Below are 13,011 nucleotides of genomic sequence, written 5' to 3' on the forward strand. Positions count from 1 at the left end.
TTGAAAAAACATTTTCCAGTGAGAAGAGCAAAAAATCCAAGTTTGAGTTGAGTTAAAGTTGGAGTTTTATTCAATTTTGGATTGTTTTTCCAAACTTGAAAGTTAATCTGATGTTTGACCACACACCTTTCCTTGGGCATGTTTTCTTTCGAGGCTAGAAATAAACAGGGATACACCTGCAAAGGCAGATCCACAGGTAGACCCCAGGTGGGCCATCCCATGCCATGCAGCCCCCTTATGCTTGTAAAGTTTTGGCTATTATATAATAAATATTAAAATAACTAGAGCAGTGGCAGATCCAGATGGGGTAGAGGAAAACCCCCTACAATTTGGGGAGGATTTCTTGAAAATCTCCCCCCCCCCCATTTTTAAATTTGATTCATGCCTCCTACCCGGTCACCTGATGAATGCCCTATCCTTCTTAGGTCAGTCACCCCCATCCTCTATTCGCAATTTCTGAATCTCCCACTTCCCAGTAATACCCAGAAGGAAGGTAAGTTCAAACATGCAATGAAATGGCTGGTGACACAATTTTGTCCAATATAGAAAAAATGGGCTGGGATCAAGCTTACACAAAAATAGTTCCATGACAGTTCATGCCAATAGATGACCGAAAGTTACTTTATACCACTATTAGCTAACTCACTTGATAATTATGTTCACCATTAATTGCAAGCCCGGTGCGGGAGCGGGGATAGCGGTTGCAAGGGAGTGAAACGGATAGACAAATTATCATAAATCCTTTAGTCGGCAAAGATGAGGCTCTGGCTATCATTTGACCATTTAGCACGAAATCAAAAAATCACAACAGGAGTTTTCAGCCCAGAACCCTTTTTTGAGTTGTGCCACTGAAGTGTCTGGATTAAATTAATTATAGGCATATGGACTAAGTTGGGATTATTGGGATTTTATTAGCATTCACACAAAATAGCTTTCATTTTTATTATACTTTTAAAATATCTAAAATTTAATATAACTTTTGTGCAGATTTCAGCAGGCGCCTTGTAGAAAATCAGAGAAGGTGACGAACGAGTGAATTATCCGACATATGTGGTGTGGCACCCATAAAAATTGAAACTGACAGATACGAAGGTTTATCAATCGAAGATAGAATATGATTTTATGATGAATAGGTTATGATCAATTTAATATAGAAAATGTGCTGCCTTTCCCTCACGTGCAGACAGTGAATGTTCTTGACTCTTATTATTGGTACCTATAGTTAAATGTTCGTTTCTTTCCCCGTTTTTTCATTCCTCCGATACTTGTATTATGACAAAATGTACATTCATGTCTTTTATAATTTTTGATGTGTACACCTGATTCTAGCACAGTGTAAGTTTTTATGCTTATTCATAATTACGACATACGATAAGTTCAATGTGATTTTTACTCTTTTTTCATAGTTTAAACTTGATTTATTTCCGGTAGTATGACCTAGGACATGAGTCAACAATTTCATTGTGGTTTTGTTTATATTTTGCTTAGATAATTTAGGGCACCCCTTTTTAATGTTCCCTTGACCTGATTCATTCATTTTTTGTGTAAATTTTGACGTTTCATACACCTCCCCTTTTTGATGTATTTTCAAAAAGTATGAAACGCCAGTTTGTCACTTTAAATCAATGTCATTTTTAAGTCTTGAATTTAGGCTAGAACATACATGTATTTTGTCATATATTTCATGATTTTTAGTTAACTGAAGTAATTTCACGATATTTCTCATCAGAAAATATGTTTCATATTTTTGCATATGTATGGTGTGCATTTGGGTTCATTTTTACATGTTGCATTTTTGACTTATTATGATCACATGTGTTATGATAGGTTGTATATTGTCATTTTTTCTTTGATTTCAGCTTTTTACCGCTTTCTTGTTGTTTTACGTGAAACTCCTTTGAACATCAGCATACTTCTATGTGTCCATGCTACTCGTGTTATTGGAAGCGTAAAATAAAGGTTAACTCTAGTGCAATTTTCATTTATCCGCCCTTTGGGAATGATGGAGGCACTACAGAAAACGAAAAACATGTTTTACTTGTATGCCCTTTATATACCAAATTAAGCAATGAGTTATTTAACAGAGCTTGTGATATTTGTTTGACATTACACAAGACATTACCTTCATACATTTTGTACCTTCTTTGATAAACTAATTAGGAAGTTAAATATCTGGTACAATGTATATGTATAAATTAACAGGTAATATGAAGGGTTGCAATTTTCTCAATTGACACACGCGAAAACAAACAAGTGCACACAAGTGATGATTAGGATGTATGGCTTAAGGAAAAGAAAGTAGGACAATTCAATTCAATTCTTTATTAACTTTAAACTTTACAGTTTATCAGTATAAGGTGAACAAAAAATATATAATGACATATGGACGTCTGAAATTATTGTGACAATATTATATAGATGCGTTTCTTATGTAAATGCATGACATAAATATTTGCCTAAGTTGCATAACTCTTTTGTGTTTTCAACAGCTAGTAGTTGAACAAGTTTAAAGGCGGAAGGCCTAGACCAATAATACTTTTTTTTATAAATCTTTTACGTAATATTTACATAACAATTACATTGTAAAATGAAGTGAAACTCATCCTCAATTACATTCATTTGACACATATTACAAAGCCTAGTATCTCTACTATACTCGGCGTCACATAAATAACATACTGTTAAAATTTGAATAAAAATATTTTCTACGACTTTATTGAGACCTATTGTCGTTTAAATTGTCTTAAATGACTTGCTCATTCGTTTAGCCAAACTGCTTCTCCCTGAACAAGTCGCTTTTAGCTTAAATCATGCGTAACAAATCCTTACGGGGAAATCCCATACTAATATCCGCCATGTTGGTTTCTACGGGACGATTTGTTTACAAACGAAGTTCGTAAGTTCCCGTCGAACTCCGGTGACAATCGTCTGCTTGATTAACTTCTCGGTATTGTACGTTGTTCGCGTAAAAAAAATCCGAGATATCCGAAATAACGCCGAAATGCAGTCTGGGTTCTTCGGTTTTTGGACAAACCATTTAAACGTAAACAACATCTCCTAGCAACCCGATCACTGTAAACATGGCCGACTTTTTACAATGTAAATATTGGCACCGAGAATTAAAATCTGACCGGAATTTAACGATTCAATGTTTAGGGAGAAGCCGTTTGCCCAAACGAATGAGCAAGTCATTTAAGACAATTAAACGACGGTAGGTGTCAATAAAGTCGTAGAAAATATTTTTATTCAAATTTTAACAGTATGTTATTTATGTGACGCCGTGCATAGTATTATAATACCGCCCTGTTTCAATAAGCAGATTGTGCGCAGACAATCTGATTTTAGTGATATATTTACGATAAACAACAGGGATAACACATTTTTTCAAATAAAATGGAAGTTCAACATTAGAAACTACGTATTTATAAATTCTACCTTTTGAAGTAGCATCTAATACAGAGTAAAGATCTTGTTGAGCATGAACAAACTAACGTTTTTTGATATCATATACACAAAACTTAAGTAATATCAAATTGATTGTCCCACAGGTAATATAAACCTATACGATATAATATTTGCTTAATACATCGTGCCCAGTTGTTATGATTGGCACAATTATCTACCAATTCTTTGTAGCAAGACTGCAAAATACAGTTATCACTTTTCAAAATTTTATACCACAATTTTATCATTCTAAAATAACGTTCATATTGTAAAGGATATCTTCCAAGTTCATAATAAATCATGACGTCACATGTTGTCCTTTTCACTCCAAGTATCATCTTACAATAATCTAAATGTACTTTTTCAACCGTTGGGGCTTTATGTGCACCCCATATTTCACAACCATACAATAATACACTAACTACGTAAGTGTCAAATAGATTCAGCATAGTAAAAACATTCAAAAATAAAGATGATGTAGTTTTTCGTAAGCCAAACATGGCTTTTCTACCCTGTTCAGCACAATGCCTTTGTGTTATAAGAAATTTACAATTGTAATGCAACAATACACCCAAATAACAGAATTTGTCTACAATATCCAATCTATTACCATTATAAAACCATTCCTCTTGAGCTCTAACAGCTCCACCTCTACGAAATATAACTATCTTAGTTTTCCTTATGTTAACAGTGAGACCCCATTTTTCTGTATAGTTCGACAAGGTGTTAAGCATATTTTGCAACCCATTAATTGATTCAGACATTAAAATCATATCATCAGCATACATTAATAAGAAAAGTGTAATATTTTGAAATTCTAGTGGTGTAATACCTTCTGAGATAAACTCGAGCTCAAAATCATTAACATAAAATGAAAATAAAATAGGTGAAAGAACTTCACCTTGCATGACACCTAAACTACTGGTGAAAAAATCAGAATTAAACCCATTATAGCGAATACATGTTCTAACATTATTATACATGGATTTCAGAACTGTAAGTAATTTTCCTCTAATTCCCAATTTAGCAATTTTATACCATAAACACGTGGGATCTATTGAATCGAACGCCTTCTTATAATCTACAAAACAACAATATAATCTATTTCCTTTGCACAATACATTTTCTATAGCAGAATATACACAAAATATTGCATCTGCAGTACTTTAACCACTACGAAAACCAAATTTTGCATCAGTTAATATATCGTTACACGATGCCCATTTTAGCAATCTAAGATTCAATATTGTAGTGAACAATTTTCCTAGGTTACTGACAAGACTTATACCACGATAGTTTCCTGGATCGTTGACATCACCAGATTTAAAAACAGGAACAAGAATAGCATCAGTCCATGATGACGGAAAATAACCAGAATCAAGCACTGCGTTAAAAATAGTGCATAAACATGGTAACATAATGTTCTTGTATTCGATGAAAAATTCGTTTAAGAAACAATCAGGGCCATGACTTTTCTCACGTTTCAACTGACTAATGGCGCTGACGATCTCATCAGAAGAAATGTGCGAGTCCAAGACTTCGAAATTACATTCATTATGGGGCATCTCCAGATCAACATCACCATCTGATACATCAGAAACTAGATTTTTGAAATATTAAAAAAAATCAGTGGCATTCAAATCACAGTTCCTAGTATTTTTTTTTCCTAAATTTTGCATAAAACAGCTTTGGATTATTAATCCTAAGTTTATTGAGCATATCACCTTGCTGTCGCTTATAAAGACGGCTACATTTACGTTCATAGACTTTGTATTCTTTTTTAGCATTGTTTAAAGCGTTATGATTGAGACGGGTTTTGCCTCTGTTAAATATAAACAGCGCTGAATGATAGCTTGAATAAAGTTCTTTACACCTTCGATCGAACCACGGTTTATCTTCATGGATTGTGTCAGGTTTACGATTCTGTCTTTTGTTTTGTCTGAAGAATGGAGACATAACATTTACAAAGGTCTCTGAGAAATGATTTATACTATAGTCTATTTGTTCCTGGGAAGCAAATTCAAAATGATTAATTGTTGCATTCAATATATCAGAATTAACCAACAGTGCATTAAGGCACGGGTCCTTAAAATCATCATTCCATTTGAAAATCACAGCTTCATTCCCTGTGTTATTACTATGTTCGTTATTAACACTTTTGTAGAAAAGTTTATTTCTAATTGAATATGTAAAGGTTCGTGATCACTAAATGTTGGGAAGTTACTAGTTATAAATTGTGATACAAACTTGAAGTTACTCGGTTTTGATAGCACATAGTCAATCATACTCATACCTCTAGGACCACTGTACGTAATGTCATTTGCCATACCATCGACATGACGACCGTTCAAGATTCGTAAACCACTGCTCTTACATAAGTTTATAAGCTGTATACCGTAGTCATTGGTCGCAGAATCAGGATTACTCCTGTCAGGCAGAGTCTCGTCAGCAACGTAAGTAAAACATTCACATATTCTATCTAAAGCATTATCATGTACTACATCATTACAAACAAAATCGCATAAATTACCAGTTCTAGAATTACAATCACCTATAATAAAAATGTTTGGGCTAACTTCAGAGTATCTTGCAACCTGGGCCTCTAGTTCATAAAACAAATCTACATCGTGTATCCTATAGAATGAAGATCTCTGTGGTGGGACATACACACAAGATAACAAATAGTCATGTTCATTGCCTATGATTTCCTTGGATACTTTTAACCATACTATAGTTTCATAAAAAATATCAAGTATAGTAACAAATTTGTCAAGTGAATTTCTACTCATAACAAATAAACCACATCCTTGTTTATACTTTTTTCTGGCTAATGGGATTGTTTTACGTTTATACCCATTAACTTCTACATCACAAGTATCATTATTCCAACACTCGGAGAGAAATACAATATCATAAGTGCTTAAGAAATTTTTAAATCTGATATCTTTTATTTTATTTTCAAAACCACCATTTATATTCCAGGCTAAACACTTAAGATTTGTAACATATTATTCCGACGAATCCTATGTCATCGCATTATCGTCAGGACCGCCCGTGGCCCCACTAGCATCACTTGCGTTTTTTTTCATGGGATTTATTTTTATTTTTATCAACAATTTTCATTTTTTGACTTGTGGCTTCTTTAATCGCGTCCTCGATTGAACCACCAGAATATACTACACCTCCAATGAACAACTTATCACGTATTAGAACAGCTTTAACCTCCGCATCACGAGCTTGCTTCAGAAACGGAATTCATGAACGCCTTTTATCCACCACCGTTTTTGGGAAATGATCAGTTATTGAGATGTCGGAACCCTTCAACTTGAAACTTTTTCTACGAACCGAATAACGTTTCTGCTTATCACTAAATTTCACAAGAATTGGCCTGCTTAGTTCTTTGTTTTGAACCGTATCTTCATTTTCAGAGCGTTTAACTTTACGGAGACGAAATGCCGTTTTGATGTTAAAGTCATCCTCAATCTCAAGCTTTGACTGACAAATTTCTTTTACAATCGCAACACAATCTTCATCAGTTGATTCTTTTATTCCATGAAAAAGTAAATTGTCTCGCATTGATTCTCTCTGAATAGCTTCAATATCGCTATTTAGCTTTTCGTTCGCTTTCACTATTTTTGTAATTTCCTTTTTTGACTGTTATGATTTTTGTCTCTGCTTTCATTGACGCAATTTCAGTACGTAACGCGACACATTCTGACTTTAATTTTTTCATCTCGGATTCAATCGTTTTATTAGTCTCTTTGTATTTTTTAAATGGTCATCGAATGTTTTTGAGATGAATGATTGACTTGTTTCTAGTTCATTAACTCGGGTTGTAAGCGTGTTTAAATCACGTCTCATCGCGGTCATTTTTGTGTCAATAATGTTTACAGATGATTTAATTTCATCAATAGTGTTACTTTTTACAGATATGGCCTCAAATTTTGACATAAGTTCATTAACCCACATGGGTGTGGCCGTGGGGGTTGGCTGCGTGGCTGAAGGGTAGGACATAAAAGAACCCCCAAATTGCATTTGCTGGGTTGGTGAGGTAACTGCCATTGGCATTGACATATTGTTCATGTAAGGTTGACCGTTCATATTTAAATTCATAGCCGGTACAGTAATGGCCGACCAATCGAACACACCTGCCTGACCTTGCTCTTCCTTTTTACTTTTTGTCCGCTTTTTCTTCTTCTTCGGTTGTAGCGACCCGTCTGGTGACGCCATCTACCTTCATAACTCAAAATCATCACTTTCCCAATGAATAAAGTTCATTAATATTTGTAAATCACATTTTTTGTGGAGCCGATGTAAACATCCTGCCATTAACAAGGGGAGATAGAAAGTCACAGTCTTGGTTTTAGTGAAAATTAGCACAAAAGGTCTTGCATAATTATATTTTTTGGAATTATCCACAAAATTATGTTGTTTTATTGAACTTAATTCAATATTTTTTTCTGTCTTGAATGCATATAAACAGATGGTCGAAACAAATGATAATATTAATTTAACGGGAAAATTCTGTTAAAAAGATTATATGTTTAGCATGATTTTTAATGGATCGGGATTCCGATCCCGGGGACACCCTCTGGACCCGCCACTGTGTTATTAAAATTAATTACAGTACACAATCGAATGAGACGTCCGTTAACTAGAATTTAATAAACAGGAAGTATGTACCGACCTGTACCCGAGACTCTAATCAACAAATTTATACATGTGTGCACTTATTACAATAAAAATTCTAGCATTCCATGTGAAAAGGGCGTTTTTAAAATCATGATATATAAGAATGATAAAAAAAGTTCGTATATGCATAAGTGAGATTGGACATGGTTAGCTTCTGGCACATGGTTTTCAGACTAATTAATTACAAATACCATATCAACATATTCGGATATCTTACATGCAATACAATAATATATTATATAGTTCATTTACCAGGCGCAGATCCAGAGAATATCGAAATGGGTTCCAAAATATATGCTATTATCCACTCATTTTGCCAAACTTTTGCATGGTTTATTAAAATTTTCGAACCAGAAGGGCATTTTGAAAAGACAAGCAAAATTTACATGCATTTTTTTGCTTTATTAATAAACTTCGGGCATGCACCCGAATAGAATCCGGGTTGTTTCGCCCTAATTCCAGTTCGCACCTGAGTGGTTTCGCCCTACTACCGGTTCGCCCTGGGTCGTTTCTCCCTAAATCTTGTTCGCCCTGATTTTTGTATATCAAAATAAAATAGTGAATTTAAGGATTTAGCGATCTCAGATGCTTTATTAATAATAAAAAAATGCATGTCAGTATCCATATCAAAAAATATTCTTGATTTTTTTCATTGAATTTATTCACTATAATTATTCTATGTCTCTTGTGAAAAAGCATGTAAGCCTATGCAATTTGTGTGTAAATAAACTAAGTCAAATGTAAAACTACACAACCAATTAATATCTACCAAATAACGCAAGACAAGAAATGTAAGCATGTCCTGCTCGGGGTGGGGGGGGGGTGTCTTGTTTTTTTTTTGTTCTTTTGCTGTTTTTTTTTTTTTTGGTTTATTTTGACTTTTTTTTGGTCTTTTTTTTTGTTGTCTTGTTTTTTGTTGTTGTTTTTTGTTGAACTTTTTATATGTTTTTACTCTTATAACTCATCAATTTATAAACTGTTGCTGAAGTCTTTCCTAGTTTTCTTTGAATGTGTAGCAGCATTATATATGTATGTACTTGCTCAGCAAAGAAAAAAAATCAGGAAGAAACACACTATAAAAAGGAACTATATTCGTCAACGAAAAGTCAAGGGAATTAATTGTGATCTCGTACCTTCAGTGCAAAATTCTCGTAGAAAAAATAAATATGTAAATACATTGTATTTCGATCTCGGAGGTAAGAACGAGAAATAAATGTATGAGAGTTGCAGTACAGAACGACGTGAATGAAATGACAATTTTTTAAAGGAACTTAAGAGATTTAAAAGATAATTTAAAAAACTGAAAACAGGCTGAGGTGAATTCGAGTATACTATAGATGTTGAAATACCAAATACGATTTAGATTTTATTTGGTGTAAACTGCTCAAGGGATTTTGGTAATTATTTTACGAAGAGTAGGCATCACATGTAAATGTGATTATTATTACTGACTGTTGGTGAACTCCTGAGGGAAATAATTGGGTGGAAAGACATTTCGGCTAGGGACCTTACAGTCTATAGGATTTTTCAGCATGGCCTATGATCTTTTGGTTTTTCGGAAAACAGCCGTTTCGCTTGAAAATATATAACTTTAGTACTATTTGCTATTCTTTGCAGATACAATTTATTCAGTATTTGGTTTTTAATTTATATTTCAAATAAAGCAAATTTATTACTCTTTTTAAAACTGCACACAAGTTTACTTGAGAGCAAACTTACATTAGAAATTTATAACAAATTGACTGGTAGATAAAGGATTCATAACACTGTTAGTGTCTCAAAACTTGATTGAAAATATAAAAAAATTTTTTTAAGTTTAAAAAGAAATGATTTATTTCTATTCTTTCGTGGAAACTTACTAGATAATGAGTGATAAATGGTTTCAATTATTGAGTAATTACAGTGCATATATACTATCATGTAAGGACAGTACTTATTAATACACTTCATTGTCAGTTTAATCAAACAATGCATCAACCCTGGCCATTATTTTATTTCAAATAAAAAAAACATCTACTCTAAATCATCAAAAGAGAGAAATAAATATACTTTGGCTGAAACATCCACCTTTTCAAAATTTCCTGTTCGAAACATCCAAGGCCTAAATCTCCAAGCCGAAAAGTCCACTGGCCGAAATGTCCTACATTCAATAATAGAACTGAACGGTTTTTAAAAATTTAATTTAGTACCATTGGACGTGAAGTTCATGGTTCTTGAATGTAAGCTAGCATTCTAGTTTTTACTTGATATATCATATTTTGTTGGCATTTCTGCTCATTTTTCATGCGACAGAAATCAGCAAACATCATGTAGGTAGCTTTCTTTAAAGTTGTATACTGCATGGGCTTTTTGCATTTCTGGTGACAGTTTTATGGGGGAATATAAGTAGTCCGAATTTCCTCTGACCCTGCAACCATCCTCTTTTTTATTTGGATATTGATATGTCGGGTTGGGGTCAGAACGATGTGCCATACAAAAAGTTGGGGATTTAGCGGTACCGCGGAGTATCGCCCTTCAACCGCTTGTGACGATTTTCAAGTTGAAATTGTGCATGTCACACCTACCTAGTTCGATTCCGGAATCATTTTCCTGTATGGTGATACCAAGTTTGCTACAAAAATTACATTTATTATTCCCTACTAGAATATAAGATGAATATTATATTTATTCATAATTATAAATCTCTGGTAGCCAATTATAAATATGTATCATGCATATGATTTCTCAAGGAAGTAAATTTATACACAGGGGCTTGGTGAGTATTTTTAGTAACATATATGCCCGCTAGACAATGGGAACCGCGGAAAAAACTTTTTCTACTCACCATGCTCCATCTGTCTAGGGAGAGTAGTGACCCGGAACATTTAAGTATGTCGATTTGTTTGTACATTGTAACTGGTTAATTAACATTATTACCATATTTCTAAACTTGTACATGGAAATAATTGAAAAATATAGTTATTGTGCCAGAGTGGAATTTAACCAGGAATTGACTGTGGATATAATATTCATTTAATGTTACTCTTTCTATATATTTTTGTATTGTATTTTATTTATTATATGATGTATAATTTGAGATTAATAAACGAATGGTTTATATGTTTATTAAAACTTACTCACATTTGTATTAAAATGTATACATATTGTTACTTGTATCAGTGTAATTGATAATCATTTACTTTGACTGATGGATTTACCTATCGGCTGATGAGCTATTTATAGAACTCTTTATTTCTCCTTTATTTATTGGTCTATTCAGGTCACATGTACTTTAAAATTCTCTTTGGGGTTTCCTTTGGAATGTGAGTATTATTCTCTTTGAGTTTGCTGAGCTGGATGGCAGACATATTGATTTCCTTGAGATTTTTATATCTTGGTCGATAGTTTCTGCCTAGTATTTTAGCATAAATCTACTTTGGAAGTTTAGTTGTATTGCTGAGTTTCTGGAACTTGTATTTGAGGTTTGTTTCTATATTTCTAGCACTTTATCTCACTAAAATAACTTTGTCTTAACTGAGCAGCTAGTATGAGGTTGAATGTTTTGTTTGAATTTGAGAATGAATTTGCAGTATGAAAATAAACTGAGTGAATGAGTAAAATCTATTTAAACCATTTAAAGAGACTAAATGATATAAAGGATTATAAATATTTAAAATAGTTAATAATTGAGCTATTAAACCAAAAGTTTCAAAAGAGACAAATCTTGAATGAATGTGATTTCTTATAAATAAATAGGATATAAATAATTGATTAAATGGTTAGATTTTAATATGTTAAATAATATTTTTATTTAATGATGTACTCAAAGTGTTTGGTGTTTGTAATGAATGTTATTATTGTTCCATGAACACATCAGTTATGAAACATATATTTGCTTCAGGTTTTATATGATGTGTCATACTGTATTATACCAGACAGTTAACCTGACCTTTTCATATATTTGAGAGGTAAGCATTAAGTTGTGTTTTTATTATATTTTCTGTGTTAACATACCATTTGTGGCAATGTTTGGCAAACTTATGTTTTGCTGTTATTTTAAATCTTACATGTTGCATACAATTAATAGAGTATAAGAGATCTGTACAGAATACTATTATGTCAGAACTTACAAAATTATATTGGTATGAGATTTATGTCAATCATGAATAATTATAATTCATACATGTATACACAAGATATATTGAGTCTTAGAGACAGACAAATACTTGAAAACATAATCTATATTTTATTCTAACAATATTGTACAGGTTGACAGAATATGTTCTTTATTTAAAAATAGAGTTATCTTTCTTTTCTCTGTACTTAAAAAGTATTGTATTATATTACAGGGTCAATTAATTTATTTGTAACAGATTCCAATCTGCCTTATCAATAAAGGAACCCTAAATCATCCATGTGTATTTTGTGGATCCCAATATGGTTTCAATGGCGCCCAACGTGTTTGGTTACTTGGAATTCTGTTTGATGTTGCAACGAACTTTTAGTATTGTTCCCGGGACCAGCATTCATTAATTTAGTGTAACCGATCCGAGTTTGTAAACTTCCGGAAGTCGTCAGCCGGCGGAAAATTTAACAGCACTTAGACAATTTGGAGTGTTTTTCAGCTTTAAACCGGACTATAAAGGTTTGATGTCACAATTGTGTTGTACGTTTATATGTGTTTTGTGTGTACTGTAACTGTCATTTAAATTTTTTTTATGAATTTCTATGAAAAGAAACTTGTCAAAAAGTGTTAAAAAATCAGCTGTTTTTGATTTTGGGAAATAAGATCTGTATTTAGTGTAGTTTAGAAATAAATCTATGCAATGCTGTAACATTTACAGGAACTGCGCATTGTTAAAACCTGAGTGCATTAGGCATTTGTATATATATATA

General features: G+C 32.9%; 1 pseudogene; it reads right to left on the bottom strand.

Annotated features, from left to right (window-relative positions):
- Positions 1-5,116: 5,116 nt before the first annotated feature.
- Positions 5,117-12,338, bottom strand: LOC148601925 (uncharacterized; annotated as a pseudogene).
- Between the last annotated feature and the right edge of the window lie 673 nt (positions 12,339-13,011).

The sequence above is a fragment of the Perna viridis genome, chromosome 12, assembly GCF_037379345.1.
Source record: "Perna viridis isolate PV_CMFRI_1.1 ecotype Kerala chromosome 12, ASM3737934v1, whole genome shotgun sequence".
In the NCBI taxonomy this organism is placed as follows: domain Eukaryota; kingdom Metazoa; phylum Mollusca; class Bivalvia; order Mytilida; family Mytilidae; genus Perna; species Perna viridis.